The following is a 13,703-nucleotide window of genomic DNA, read 5'->3' on the forward strand; positions in this document are numbered from 1 at the left end:
ACTTTTATTGAAATTGGATGTATGGTTTTAAAGTTACAGTGTGTGTGTAAAAACTGTATTTTTATTGTATGTAATAATTGGTTTAACTGTTTATCTGAGGGGAGGGAATGTGTGGGCTGCACCAGATGTGTGATTGGTGATTTTATGCCTCCCCCTGGGAGTGTCCTATTTGCATGTAACCTCAATAAAAGCCAGGCTGGGTGTTCCAGACCTCAGACCTCTTCTGACCCTCAATACGTAGCCGTGTCTCGTTATTGGAGGGAACTGCTATATCACACTGGGGATTGCTATGCTCTGCATATTCCCCTGAGCTCTTAATCACTTAGCTCTTTTAAGAGCTTGTTCCAGATACGCTCTCCTGGAGGAGAGGTCTTCCCCACACGGTCCTGGAGGACAGAAGCCGATCCAGGGTGGAAGGAAGACGGCGCGGCTCCAGTTAAGCTACGCGGTTGTGGAGTCTGCGGTGGTTGTGGTGTCGTCTGCAGTGCTTGGAGTCCTCTGAGAGCGCTAGGAGCATCCATCAACGGAGGGTACTCGGTCGGGGTACACGGAGCTCCGTTACACCACTCATATCTGGTGTCTCTATAGCGTGCTTTTAAAACCAAAACTTTGTTTCCACTGTAATAGAAGAGCAGTTGCCTGCCTGCCAGCTTCTGTGTGAGTTTCACAGTGGATACTGTGCCCTCTTGCCCAGTGCCACCACTCATATCTGTTTTTACAATAGCTTAAGCTTTAGATTTAAAATAAATAATTTTTTTCACTGTAATAGAAGAGCAGTTAGTTGTCTGCAAGCGTCTGGGTGTCAGGCCTACTTCAGCGTGTGCTCTGCAGACCTGTGCCAGTGTGCTTTGACAGTTGCCACTCATATCTTGTGTCTCTATAGCGTGCTTTTACAACCAAAATTTGTTTTTCACTGTTATAGATTGAATAGCAGTTACTTGTCTTCAAGCGGGTGTCTCAGGCCTCAGTGTGTGCTCTGCAGAACTGTTACAGTTCACATTGCCAATCATATCTGGTCTCACAGTAGCTTGCACGCATAGTACCACTAATCCCCAAAAAAATGACAGGCAGAGGCAGGCCACCCCGCAGGGGCCGTCGTGGTCGTGGTGCTGTGATTCCCTTTTGCCCTAGAATAATGCCCAGTTTTCAGAAGCCACGTACCCTGAACTTGAAAAGTTCTGAGGACATAGTTGACTGGCTAACACAGGACACCCAATCTTGTACAGCCTCCGCTCGGAACCTTGACGCACCATCCTCCTCCAGCTTAGCTTCAGGCACCTCTCAAGATAGCACTCACCTGCCTGCCGCCACCACCAAAACTAGCACCACAGCCGCTTTACTTGGTATGTCAGAGGAGTTATTCACACACCCGTTTGAAGAAATGAGTGATGCGCAACCATTATTGCTAGAGGATGTAGATAACAGGGATATGTCTCAGGCAGGCAGCATTAAACACATGGAGGTACGGTGTGATGATGATGATGTTGTACCCGCTGCTGCTTCCTTTTCTGAATTGTCAGATACAAGCAAAGCGGTTGATGATGACGATGCGTCCATGGATGTCACGTGGGTGCCCGCTAGAAGAGAAGAACAGGGCGAAAGTTCAGATGTGGAGACAGAGAGGAGGAGGAGGAGACCAGTTGGAAGCAGGGGGGGTCGTCGCAAGGAGCTAGTGGCACAGTCAGACAGCATGCATCGGCACCCGGGGTCAGCCCGACAGCACGCCAATCAACGCATGCTGTGTCCACCACCAGAATGCCGTCATTGCAGAGCTCAGCAGTGTGGCATTTTTTTTGTGTGTCTGCCTCTGACAACAGCGATGCCATTTGCAACCTGTGCCAAAGGAAACTGAGTCGTGGGAGGTCCAACACCCACCTAGGTACAACTGCTTTGCGTAGGCACATGATCTCACATCACAAACGCCTATGGGATCAACACATGAGTACAAGCAGCACGCCTACTCTAAGCCGCCATCCTCCTCCTGGTCCAGCATCTTCAGCCACGTCAACCACTGCTGTCCTTCTTGCCCCCTCTCAACCGTCCGCCACTCCGTCTCCCGCCTTGAGCAGTTCCCGCTCATCTGCCCACAGTCATGTGTCTGTCAAGGACATGTTTGAGCGTAAGAAGCCAATGTCACCAAGTCACCCCCTTGCCCAGCGTCTGACAGCTGGCTTGTCCGAACTATTAGCCCGCCAGCTTTTACCATACAATCTGGTTGAGTCTGAGGCGTTCAAAAAATTTGTAGCTATTGGGACACCGCAGTGGAAGGTACCCGGCCGGAATTTCTTTTCACAAAAGGCAATCCCCAACTTGTACTCGATTGTGCAAAAGGAAGTCATGGCATGTCTGGCACACAGTGTTGGGGCAAGGGTCCATCTGACCACTGATACCTGGTCTGCAAAGCATGGTCAGGGCAGGTATATCACCTACACTGCGCATTGGGTAAACCTGCTGACGGCTGTCAAGCAAGGAATGCGTGGCATTGCAGAGGAGTTGGTGACACCGCCACGAATTGCAGGCAGTCCTGCTGCCACCTCCTCTACTCCTCCTACTCCATCCTCTTCCATAACCTCCTCGGCTGAGTCCTCTTGTGCCGCTGCTTCTTGCTCCACATCAACGGCACCCCCCCAGCTCCCCAGGTACTATTCCACATCCCGGATACGGCAGTGTCACGCCGTCTTGGGTTTGACTTGCTTGAAAGCAGAGAGTCACACCGGACAAGCACTCCTGTCCGCCCTGAACGCACAGGTGGAAAAGTGGCTGACTCCGCAGCAACTGGATATCGGCAAAGTGGTGTGTGACAACGGAAAAAATTTGATAGCGGCATTGAAGTTGGGCAAGTTGACACATGTGCCGTGCATGGCACATGTGTGTAATCTGATCGTACAACGCTTTGTGCATAAGTACACAGGCTTACAGGACGTCCTGAAGCAGGCCAGGAAGGTGTGTGGCCATTTCAGGCGTTCATACACGGCCATGGCTCACTTTGCCGATATCCAGCGGCGAAACAACATGCCAGTGAGGCGCTTGATTTGCGACAGCCCTACACGTTGGAATTCAACACTCCTAATGTTCGACCGCCTGCTCCAACAAGAAAAAGCTGTTAATGATAATGAATATTTGTATGACCGGGGTGCTAGGACAGCCTCTGGGGAGCTGGGAATTTTTTTGCCACGTTACTGGACGCTCATGCGCAATGCCTGTAGGCTCATGCGTCCTTTTGAGGAGGTGACAAACCTAGTCAGTCGCACCGAAGGCACCATCAGCGACATCATACCATTTGTTTTCTTCCTGGAGCGTGCCCTGCGAAGAGTGTTGGATCAGGCCATAGATGAGCGTTAAGAGGAAGAGTTGTGGTCACCATCACCACCAGAAACAGCCTTATCAGCATCGCTTGCTGGACCTGCGGCAACGCTGGAAGAGGATTGTGAGGAAGAGGAGTCAGAGGAGTAATGTGGCTTTGAGGAGGAGGAGGAGCAAGACCAACCACAACAGGCATCCCAGGGTGCTCGTTGTCACCTATCTGGTACCCGTGGTGTTGTACGTGGCTGGGGGGAACACCACGTACAACACCACGGAGGAGGAGGAACGGGAAATGAGTAGCTCGGCATCCATCCTTGTGCAAATGGGGTCTTTCATGCTGCCGTGCCTGTTGAGGGACCCTCGTATAAAAAGGCTGAAGGAGAACGACCTGTACTGGGTGTCCACGCTACTAGACCCCCGGTATAAGCAGAAAGTGGTGGAAATGTTACCGAATTACAACAAGTCGGAAAGGATGCAGCATTTGCAAAATAAATGAAAAGTATGCTTTACACAGCGTATAAGGGTGATGTCACAGCACAACGGGAATCTAACAGGGGGAGAGGTGGAAGTCATCCTCCTCCTCCCACGACCACGCCAGCAAAGACAGGACGCTTTAAAGACGTGTTGTTGATGGAGGACATGCGGACCTTTTTAAGTCCTACGCATCGCCACAGCCCTTCGGGATCCACCCTCAGAGAGCGACTCGACCGACAGGTAGCAGACTACCTCGCCTTAACTGCAGATATCGACACTCTGAGGAGCGATGAACCCCTTGACTACTGGGTGTGCAGGCTTGACCTGTGGCCTGAGCTATCCCAATTTGCGATAGAACTTCTGGCCTTCCCCGCTTCAAGTGTCCTGTCAGAAAGGACCTTCAGTGCAGCAGGATGTATTGTCACTGAGAAGAGAAGTCGCCTAGGTCAAAAAAGTCTAGATTGCCTCACCTTTATTAAGATGAATGAGGGATGGATCCTGAAGGGACTGACACTGGGCGATACATTCGATTAAAAAAGGCCTGATGAGATGAGCTGCCTTGGGCTAAAAATGGTCCACACGCTGCTGTATTTTAGCTCTGAATGCCGGTTGACTTGCGTGACTTATCCTCCACCAACTAGGGTTCAAGCCGCCATGTTTTAGGGCACTTTCTGCCTGTGAAACAGCAGCGGCTGCAACAATACCAATTTTTTCAGGCATGTGTACATGCCTAATTTTTAGGCCCACTGGTGCAGCACTGTGGTTTCAAAAACCAAACCAAAAAAAAGGCACATAGTGACCCTATGACGGTGGAACAGTCCCTATTCTGCTCTGTGTCAGTGTGTATCATGGTCGCTGAGGATGGGGAACAGTCTCTATTCTGCTCTTGCATTTCTATTTCTTCTTGAATAACAAAAAAATTATGAGACGACATTGGCAGGGCTATTCACTTGTGTGATCTGTCATGAATTGTCATTTGAATGTTAATTTGAACTGTGGGGCACAAGAACTCGAATCTGACATTTTTTATTTTATCAGAGAACTTGTTCGGGATACAGAAAGGAAAAAAGGGAGGGTAAGCGGTTAAGGTACATCGATCTTATTCACATCTTATAATTCAAGAGCAAACTGGTTATTCATTCTCGTGGGAGTTTTTCCGCTGCCCTTGTGCCTTCGGTCTAGTACCATGTCAGGGTTGTCTTTCTCTCCTAAACCTGGGTTTGGTCCGGGGTATGGGAAGGGGTAAACCTGGGGACAGGCTATGGTAGGGGAAGAAGAACGGGGGAAATAGACGTCGGAAGCCCCTCATCTCCCTTTGTCTCCTTCTTAGTTAGCACGCTGTGTGCGGTCACCGGGTCTATTCCCTTACCTAACTACTTAACTATGTACAATGTGGGTGTTTGTTCCGTTATGCCCTGTAGATTGTTTAACCTCAGCTTGGTATACCTCAATGTTGGCTGTTGTACCATGGTGTTTGGAGTCGTTGTCTCTCTGCGTCAGAGCAGTTAGGTCTTAGGAGTGGTACTATTCATCCTTTGTGTATATATATATATATATATATATATATATATGTGATATATGTTATTGTTCTAACACGACCCCCTCCTCCTCCTTCCTCAGGTACGCCTCCCATATGTTCCTGGCTTTCACTATGTGGTGTGGGGGGTGTAGCCGCTGGCAGGTTTTTGTTTCATATGCTAGGTTTAGGGAGATCTGTTGGCTATTAATAAGTTGGCAGCAATCAAAATATGATATGTTAGGTCAGCATGTGCTTTTGGGAATGGGTCAATCGAGATGAAGAGTAGGGCATTTTCTGGTCTCAGGTCCCAGGTCCCATCTTATTTGTTGCTTCAACTACATTAGTTCTGATGCCAACCAACATTCTAGGTCCCCAAGGTTACTGAGCCTGTACATCGGTCGTTAAACCGGATCCATAATATCAAGTGTCCATTGAGTTAACCATCAGTCCTGGAATGTACATGACTTCATTTCTGCACACCATGTCTACAACAATCCATGCTTGCAACATTGTTTGGAGAGTCTCTGGTTCTGCCCATGATTGGTTGTCTCTCTAATATTATCCATGGCCCTTGTTCTGTCCAACTCTATGGTTCTGCTCGTGGCCATGGTACCACTAGTGTGAGATGGGGGAAAACTCTAGTTCTCAACCCACTCCAAGTGCTGTTATTTATTTTATTTTATTTTGTTGCATTTTTTATTTTTGCAGTGCGAAGAATAGGTACATGCGCTCTCAAGGTGCCCCAGAAGCAGTCCTCAAGTATTTACCTCGCGTAACATGCGGGGCTTCAATTATCAGGCACAATTTTATAATATAAGCAGATTTAACATTGTAGCTTCAGCTTAAGAATATACGATTATGTTATAGTCAAGTTTAGTCAGAGCGTGGGTTAGGTTAGTGACAGCATGAGTAACCAAGCATATAAGAACATTAAACTATGCATGCATGTAACCTTAGGGAAAACAGTCCACGTTGATATAATTTGACCAGCTGGATAAGCACCGAGTCACTTATGCTGGCATTACAGTAGTGAGCACCACTGTCATCCACTGGCTGTAACGATCAAAGGAGTGAGTCAGGAGGCTTGTGAGTTCGTGGCAGCGGTTGGTGGTCATGACTGGCAGCAGTATATCAGTCCTGAAATTTGGTTGGGGCATTCACCCCACCCCGGTCATAGGGAATAAGTAGGTGTAAACCTGAGGGGTTGCTGGGCTAGGTGTTGCTTGTCTCCACCTCCAGTCCTTGTCCGAGTCGGTGATAGCTGCAGTGAGGCAGTGTGCAGAGTTGGCAGCTCGTTGGGAGCAGGGTAACCGCAGCCTCCCACCCCGGGCTGGTGAGGAGGCCGACATCTTCTTGCCACGGACCCAGTAGCCCAGATGGGCCGGGTCTCTCCCGGGTGGGGAGCAGCGGTGGGTTCCAATGGTGTGTCGACGCCTATGGCGGTGGACCCTCAGTCGATGTGGGCAATGTCTTTGGGTCAAGGCCTTGGTGGCACTCAGCCCAGGTAGGCCAGTGGCCAGAGCAACTAGGCCCGAGGGGGTCTCCTGCGCTCCCCGGTTCACAGCTCTTCGTGCCTTCGCATGTGGTTGAGGCTGCAGCTGAGCTACCCGGTGCCCCAGAGCTCTCCAAAAGTGCCGAAAGTGCTCATCAATTCGCTGTATGATTACTCGCTTGTATCGTCTCGAGGATGAGACGCTGCCGCCATTTTGATGCAGGTTGCTGTGCTCCAAGTGAGTTGGCAGTTAGGCCTGTAGATTGCTTCTAGGCCTTGGTTTGGACTAAAAGGTAAGTGCCGTGGTGGCTCATCGTGATGTTCCTGTGGGGACCGGGATAACCCCCCCGGTCCAAGGGGGGCGTGGGTAGGAGTGTTTCCAGAGGCTTGTGTTGCTTGTGAACAGGGAGATTGTCCGCCTCTCCTCCGCTCTATCACAGCAGGCCGCAGTGTTGGATTGCCGGTCCCCAGCGTGTATAAGACTTTGCTTAGGCTTCAGGTCGCTTTGCTGGACCCCCCTCCGTATTGTGGTTCTCGTTGGTGTTTTAAATCACTGGTTTACTGGGGTTAAAGTCCTAAATTCAGCCAAATATGCAGGAGCTCAGGACACACACGTCTGCTCTGCTTGATAGCTAGGCTCCTCCACCCCTATTTTTTTTTTTTTGGTGAGGCTTTACAGGACAGAGTGCTTCTCCACGGGACATGTTAACTCACGGGCAGCTGGCTCATCAAGGAACCAGAGCAGCTTGAACGAGGTGACCTTGCTCGGGTCCCAGGTGTGCGGTTTCTAAAATGGCTGCCATATACACGTCCACTGATAGGAGACGCGGAAGGTATTAAACTGATCAGAACAATACTAAACACACCACTCCTATCTGGTGGCACATTAGCTTGACCGCGCAGTGCCCCAAATTTGAAGTAAGAGGACCGACCAAGCATCTTCTTCCATCTCCCTGTTACAGAAATCACTGCCATATCCATAGAAATTGTACATAATGTCCAGGATAGTTTTCCAGGGACAAATCTTGTCGCCTGTTGAAAGAGGTGACCTTGCTCGGGTCCCAGGTGTGCGGTTCCTAAAATGGCTGCCATATGCACGTCCACTGATAGGAGACGCGGAAGGTATTAAACTGATCAGAACAATACTAAACACACCACTCCTAACTGGTGGCACATTAGCTTGACCGCGCAGTGCCCCAAATTTGAAGTAAGAGGACCGAACAAGCATCTTCTTCCATCTCCCTGTTACAGAAATCACTGCCATATCCATAGAAATTGTACATAATGTCCAGGATAGTTTTCCAGGGACAAATCTTGTCGCCTGTTGAACAAGGTGACCTTGCTCGGGTCCCAGGTGTGCGGTTCCGAAAATGGCTGCCATATACACGTGCACTGATAGGAGACACGGAAGGTATTAAACTGATAATAATAGTACACCACTCCTATCAGTAGGTCCCCCCCATTGTGATTTATGGCCCCCACCCACCGCGCACGGGGGGAGGACAGTAGGTCCCCCATTGTGATTTATGGCCCCCACACACCACGCAGGGGTGGGGGAGGACAGTAGGTCCCCCCCCCCCCAGTGTGTATCAGGGTCCCTGAGGACAGGTGTCAATCCATATCTGCCAAGTGACCCTATGTAAGGGGAACAGTCCCTATTCTGCTCTGTGTCAGTGTGTATCAGGGTCTCTGAGGACAGGTGTCAATCCATATGTCAAGGTGTCAATATGTCAGGTGTCAATCCATATCCATTGTGATTTAGGAACGTTAGGTGATTTCTGCCCTTTATGGATTAAAAGCAGACTCTGCATCAACTGTGTAATTTTACATGGGAGTTTTGCCATGGATCCCCCTCCGGCATGCCACAGTCCAGGTGTTAGTCCCCTTGAAACAACTTTTCCATCACTTTTTTGGCCAGAAACAGTCCCTGTGGGTTTTAAAATTCACCTGCCCATTGAAGTCAATGGCGGTTCGCCCGGTTCGCCGGTTCGCAAACGTTTGCGGAAGTTCCCGTTCGCCGTTCGCGAACCGAAAATTTCGGGTTCGCGACATCACTAGTAAAGATGACTGCAATAGCACAGCGCAGACTGCTCAATGAGGTGAAGAAGAATCCTAGAGTGTCAGCTAAAGACTTACAAAAGTCACTGGCAAATGCTAACATCCCTGTTAGCTAATCTACAATACGTAAAACACTAAACAAGAATGGATTCCATGGGAGGATACCACAGAGAAAGCCACTGCTGTCCAAACAAAACATTGCTGCACGTTTACAGTTTGCACAAGAGCATCTGGATGTTCCACAGCAGTACTGGCAAAATATTCTGTGTACAGATTAAACCAAAGTTGAGTTGTTTGGAAGAAACACACAACACTATGTGTGGCGAAAAAGAGGCACAGCACACCAACATCAAAACCTCATCCCAACTATGAAGTATGGTGGTGGGGGCATCCTGGTTTGGGGCTGCTTTGCTGCGTCAGGGCCTGGACGGATTGCTATCATCGAAGGAAAAATGAATTCCCAAGTTTATCAAGACATTTTGCAGGAGAACTTAAGGCCATCTGTCTACCAGCTGAAGCTCAACAGAAGATGGGTGTTGCAACAGGACAATGACCCAAAGCATAGAAGTAAATCAACAACAGAATGGCTTAAACAGAAGAAAATATGCCTTCTGAAGTGGCCCAGTCAGAGTCCTGACCTCAACCCGATTGAGATGCTGTGGTATGACCTCAAGAAAGCGATTCACACCAGACATCCCAAGAATATTGCTGAACTGAAACAGTTCTGTAAAGAGGAATGGTCAAAAATTACTCCTGACCGTTGTGCACGTCTGATCTGGAACTACAGGAAATGTTTGGTTGAAGGTATTGCTGCCAAAGGAGGTTCAACCAGTTAATAAATCCAAGGGTTCACATACTTTTTCCACCTGCACTGTGAATGTTTACATGGTGTGTTCAATAAAAACATGGCGACATTTCATTCTTTGTGTGTTATTAGTTTAAGCAGACTGTGATTGTCTATTGTTGTGACTTAGATGATGATCAGATCACATTTTATGACCAATTTGTGCAGAAATCCATATCATTCCAAAGGGTTCACATACTTTTTCTTGCAACTGTACATGATGTCGGGGATCGTACCTGTAAGACTTGCAGCTTGAATGCGTAAGCCAAGTCTAGAGGGTTCCCTGATAATGCGTGCCCCTAAAGTAAGTGGAAGGGAAAATATAACTAAGGCACTAAGTCTTTGGACCGTATGTAGTCAAAAGAATGATGCCTACCTGGTTTGTCAAGAATTACATTTTTAGAATCTTCAGCTAGGTTAATAGTCATGGTAAATCTAGATGTGTCCATGCGCCAATGCTAGTCTATAAAATATGCAACATGGATATTATAAGATGCACGTATCTTTGATCCTCAGTATATGACAGAATATGGCTTGTTTTACGAAAATAAAAGTGACTACTAGCATTCAATACAAGAATATTGGTATGTATGTCCATGCAACATAAGTCTGGTATGAGTAGTGTGACCACTTGGTGTACCTTTAATTAGTTAACACCCTTCTGACGTTACCGCTAAAGTGATTATTTATACAACAATATTTAATTGACCATGGATCCCTTAGCGTTGAAGATTAATATCCGAGATGTAACCGCTATATATCGTGACAATAGCATTCGTGAACCATTATTTGTTGTGATTTTTTTAACATTTCAGTGACATGTTAATACCAGATACTGTGAAGCTGTTGTACTTAAGTATGCAATGCTTTGTCATAGGAGTCATATCATAAATGTACACGTACCCTGTTATAAGCAGCAGAACATAAATTGTACTTGAGTGGTAAATTTGATAGCAGCAGCCTATAACCTATTTTAACAGAAAGCAACAAAGTAACTATGATGAAACAGAATCTGTGTGAAAAATACATATTGCCTAGGTAAAACAACCGACATGAAAATAAGAATAAACCAGGTGTTTCTATGTTCCTTCTGACTTAATGTAGTCAGGATCTATCCCACCAATCTTTGCTTAACACAAAATAACATAATACCATAACACAAATGGCAATCAGATGGCATAACTAGACCAAACCCACGTACGTATAACGACTCACTGTACTGCAGAAAGAAAATAAAGTCCGGTCGCGTATGTTTGCACGCTGGAGAATACCCGGGAGTGACGTCACGCTCAAAACAGAACGAAAGCCTAGGAGAAGTATAGGGCTGAGGGTGAGTATTTATATCAGCACTGGTCCCTCCCACAACTCCAGGCTCCGCCTTTACATATTTATATATATATATTTGAAATTATTTGTATTTATTTTTATATATATATATATAGATATAAAATGTCATTCTATGTGTATTTTGTTACATATATATATATATATATATATACACTATATTTAGAATGAAATAAATACATATGTATATATAAATTATTTAAAACAAATTTTAATTATTGTATTTATTTATTTTAATATTTTATTTATTTATTTATTATTGTAATTATACGAAGAATGAAGAACTATAGTAAAGGTAACTGGGCGGAAGATATGCTAATGAGGAGGCTGAGAGAAAATTGCATCAAAACAAAATTACTAGAATAGAGGTTGATGGAGCGGTACACTATACTCCCAAGTAGATTGGCAATTGTTTTAACGCATATTATGCCCTCCCTGCTACTAATAAGGACATAGACAAGTATTTAGATAACACTAAGGTCCCAGTAATCCCTGATTAAGTCACGCTTAATTGCCCTATAATGACACAGGAGCTAGGAAAGGTTATCAAAAACTTAAAAACTAAAAAAAAAAAACGTGTCCAGATGGATTCTCATATCTATTTTAAAAAACTTTTAGCAGACACCTTTAACTATATAGTGACATTGAGCCACTTTCCGAATGAAATGCTTAGTGCCAATATACTACCGATTTTCAATCAGAATAAAGATCCATCTAGTGTAGAAAACTATAGGCCAATTTCACTTATAAATTTAGATGTCAAAATTTTCTCTGTGATGTTAACAATTAGATTAAAATCAACGTTAGACATCATCAAGATCAAATAGGTTTTGTCCCTGTGCGCAAACGCCCAAAAATTGATCTTCAAAACAAAAACAACAAAAAATACTCTGTGTGTGTGTGTGTGTAATTATAGTATACCTCTCACAAGGAAGCTATATAGTTATAATTATGGTTAGTCCTTAGATTCTCAGGTATTTCAGCATCTTAGTCATCTCAATAGACCTATCGTCCATACAAGCTTAAGTGTGTGGAGAGGTTAACTCCATACAATCAATATGACAGTTCCAAAATTTTCAATAATGACGATGGTGGTACAGAAAAGAAAAAGGGTGGGTTATGGGGGGGAGAACCATTTTATAACATAATCCTTTCATAAATTCATACATAAGTACATCGCAGTCTGGCTCACTTAAATACTATCAAAGTCTAGCATGGGATGTGGAGGTATGAGTGTGATACCTTGTGTGGCGGAACCAACCTCGCCACTGTGAACTGGAGAAGCCTGGTTACTAGCCTCCTGACCTGCGACTATGGCCCTGGGGTGTATTAATCCTGTAAGAACTGTATTTGGGCATAATAGATTTTTAATATGCTGTCTCTGGCCCTTTAACAGTGCTGTACAGAGACATGGGATTATACGTTAGATTGTTAGCCAGTGAAAAGATACCAAACTGTATAGAAATGGAATATGCTTACCTGCGGTAACAGATCCTATCTGGACTTATTCATGGGATCTGTAATATGTGTGGACTGTTCATTCGTTTTAAAATCCCCATATAACCGAATGCCATGGACTGGTATATAAACTGGCCCAAAAAACGAATGAAAATACCGGACCACCCTGATGCTTAATGAGACTTCAATTTACCTCCCTGCTCGGCTAATTGAAAGCCGCGAATGCTTTGTTCCAATCCCTGGGTGGCCGCCATTTCAGGAGTTTTACATGTGGCGGCGGCCATCTTAATCACCCGAACAGCGGTGTTTTGCCGTCGAGTGTCTGAAACTAAAATCGGACACTCGCCTAAAATCGGACACTGAGACCTCCAGACCTCCATAAAATTGTACTGAAACTACCGAACGACCCACCGTTCGGTAGAAAGACTAAGTTAACTACGGGGATTCACACGAACCTCAGTATATCCATGGATGGCAAACAGTTCGGGACTTTTAATGCACGAACAGAGACCGACCGCAAGGCCAAAACTTATGGAACTATTTTCGGCTATTTTGCCTGTGCGGTCGGTCAAAACTTTAAAGTACCATAACTCCCGAACCCATTTATCCGAATGGGCTAATTTTTAAATATGTGGTTCTCCCAGATTAGGGTTATCTGGTGATACTGAATTTATGGATGTACCCCAAGTATTTGGGGTACATCCAAAAAACGGGTAAAAATGTGTGTATACTAATTGTGTTAACTGTTTATCTGAGGGGAGGGAATGTGTGGGTTGTACTGTTATTTGATTGGTTACTTTATACGTTCCCGTGGGTGTGTTCTGTATGTGCAAGACCGTAATAAAAGCCAGGCTGGGTGTGCCAGCACTCAGTTCTTCTTGACCCTTCAAAACGTAGCCTCGTCTCGTTCTTGGCAGGGGATTTATACTGCATTATTACTTTACTTTTTAACAGCTGAACCTGACTCTCCTCTTGGATCTTGTGGATGGGACTAATCACCTCCATTACTATACAGCAGCTTGCCGGGAAAAAGGACGTCTCCAACGGCTGATACCCTCTCACTACCTGGGTAGCCGTTACACCTTGAACCACTAAAATATACAGGCAACCTTGACACATAAACAGAGTCCCAACTCAAGCACCATGGGCCTATGATAACTGATGGACCCCATTCCACGCTCCAGGATTTTTAAAAGGGTCTGTTAAAATGT

This window comes from Pelobates fuscus, chromosome 11, assembly GCF_036172605.1.
Source record: "Pelobates fuscus isolate aPelFus1 chromosome 11, aPelFus1.pri, whole genome shotgun sequence".
In the NCBI taxonomy this organism is placed as follows: domain Eukaryota; kingdom Metazoa; phylum Chordata; class Amphibia; order Anura; family Pelobatidae; genus Pelobates; species Pelobates fuscus.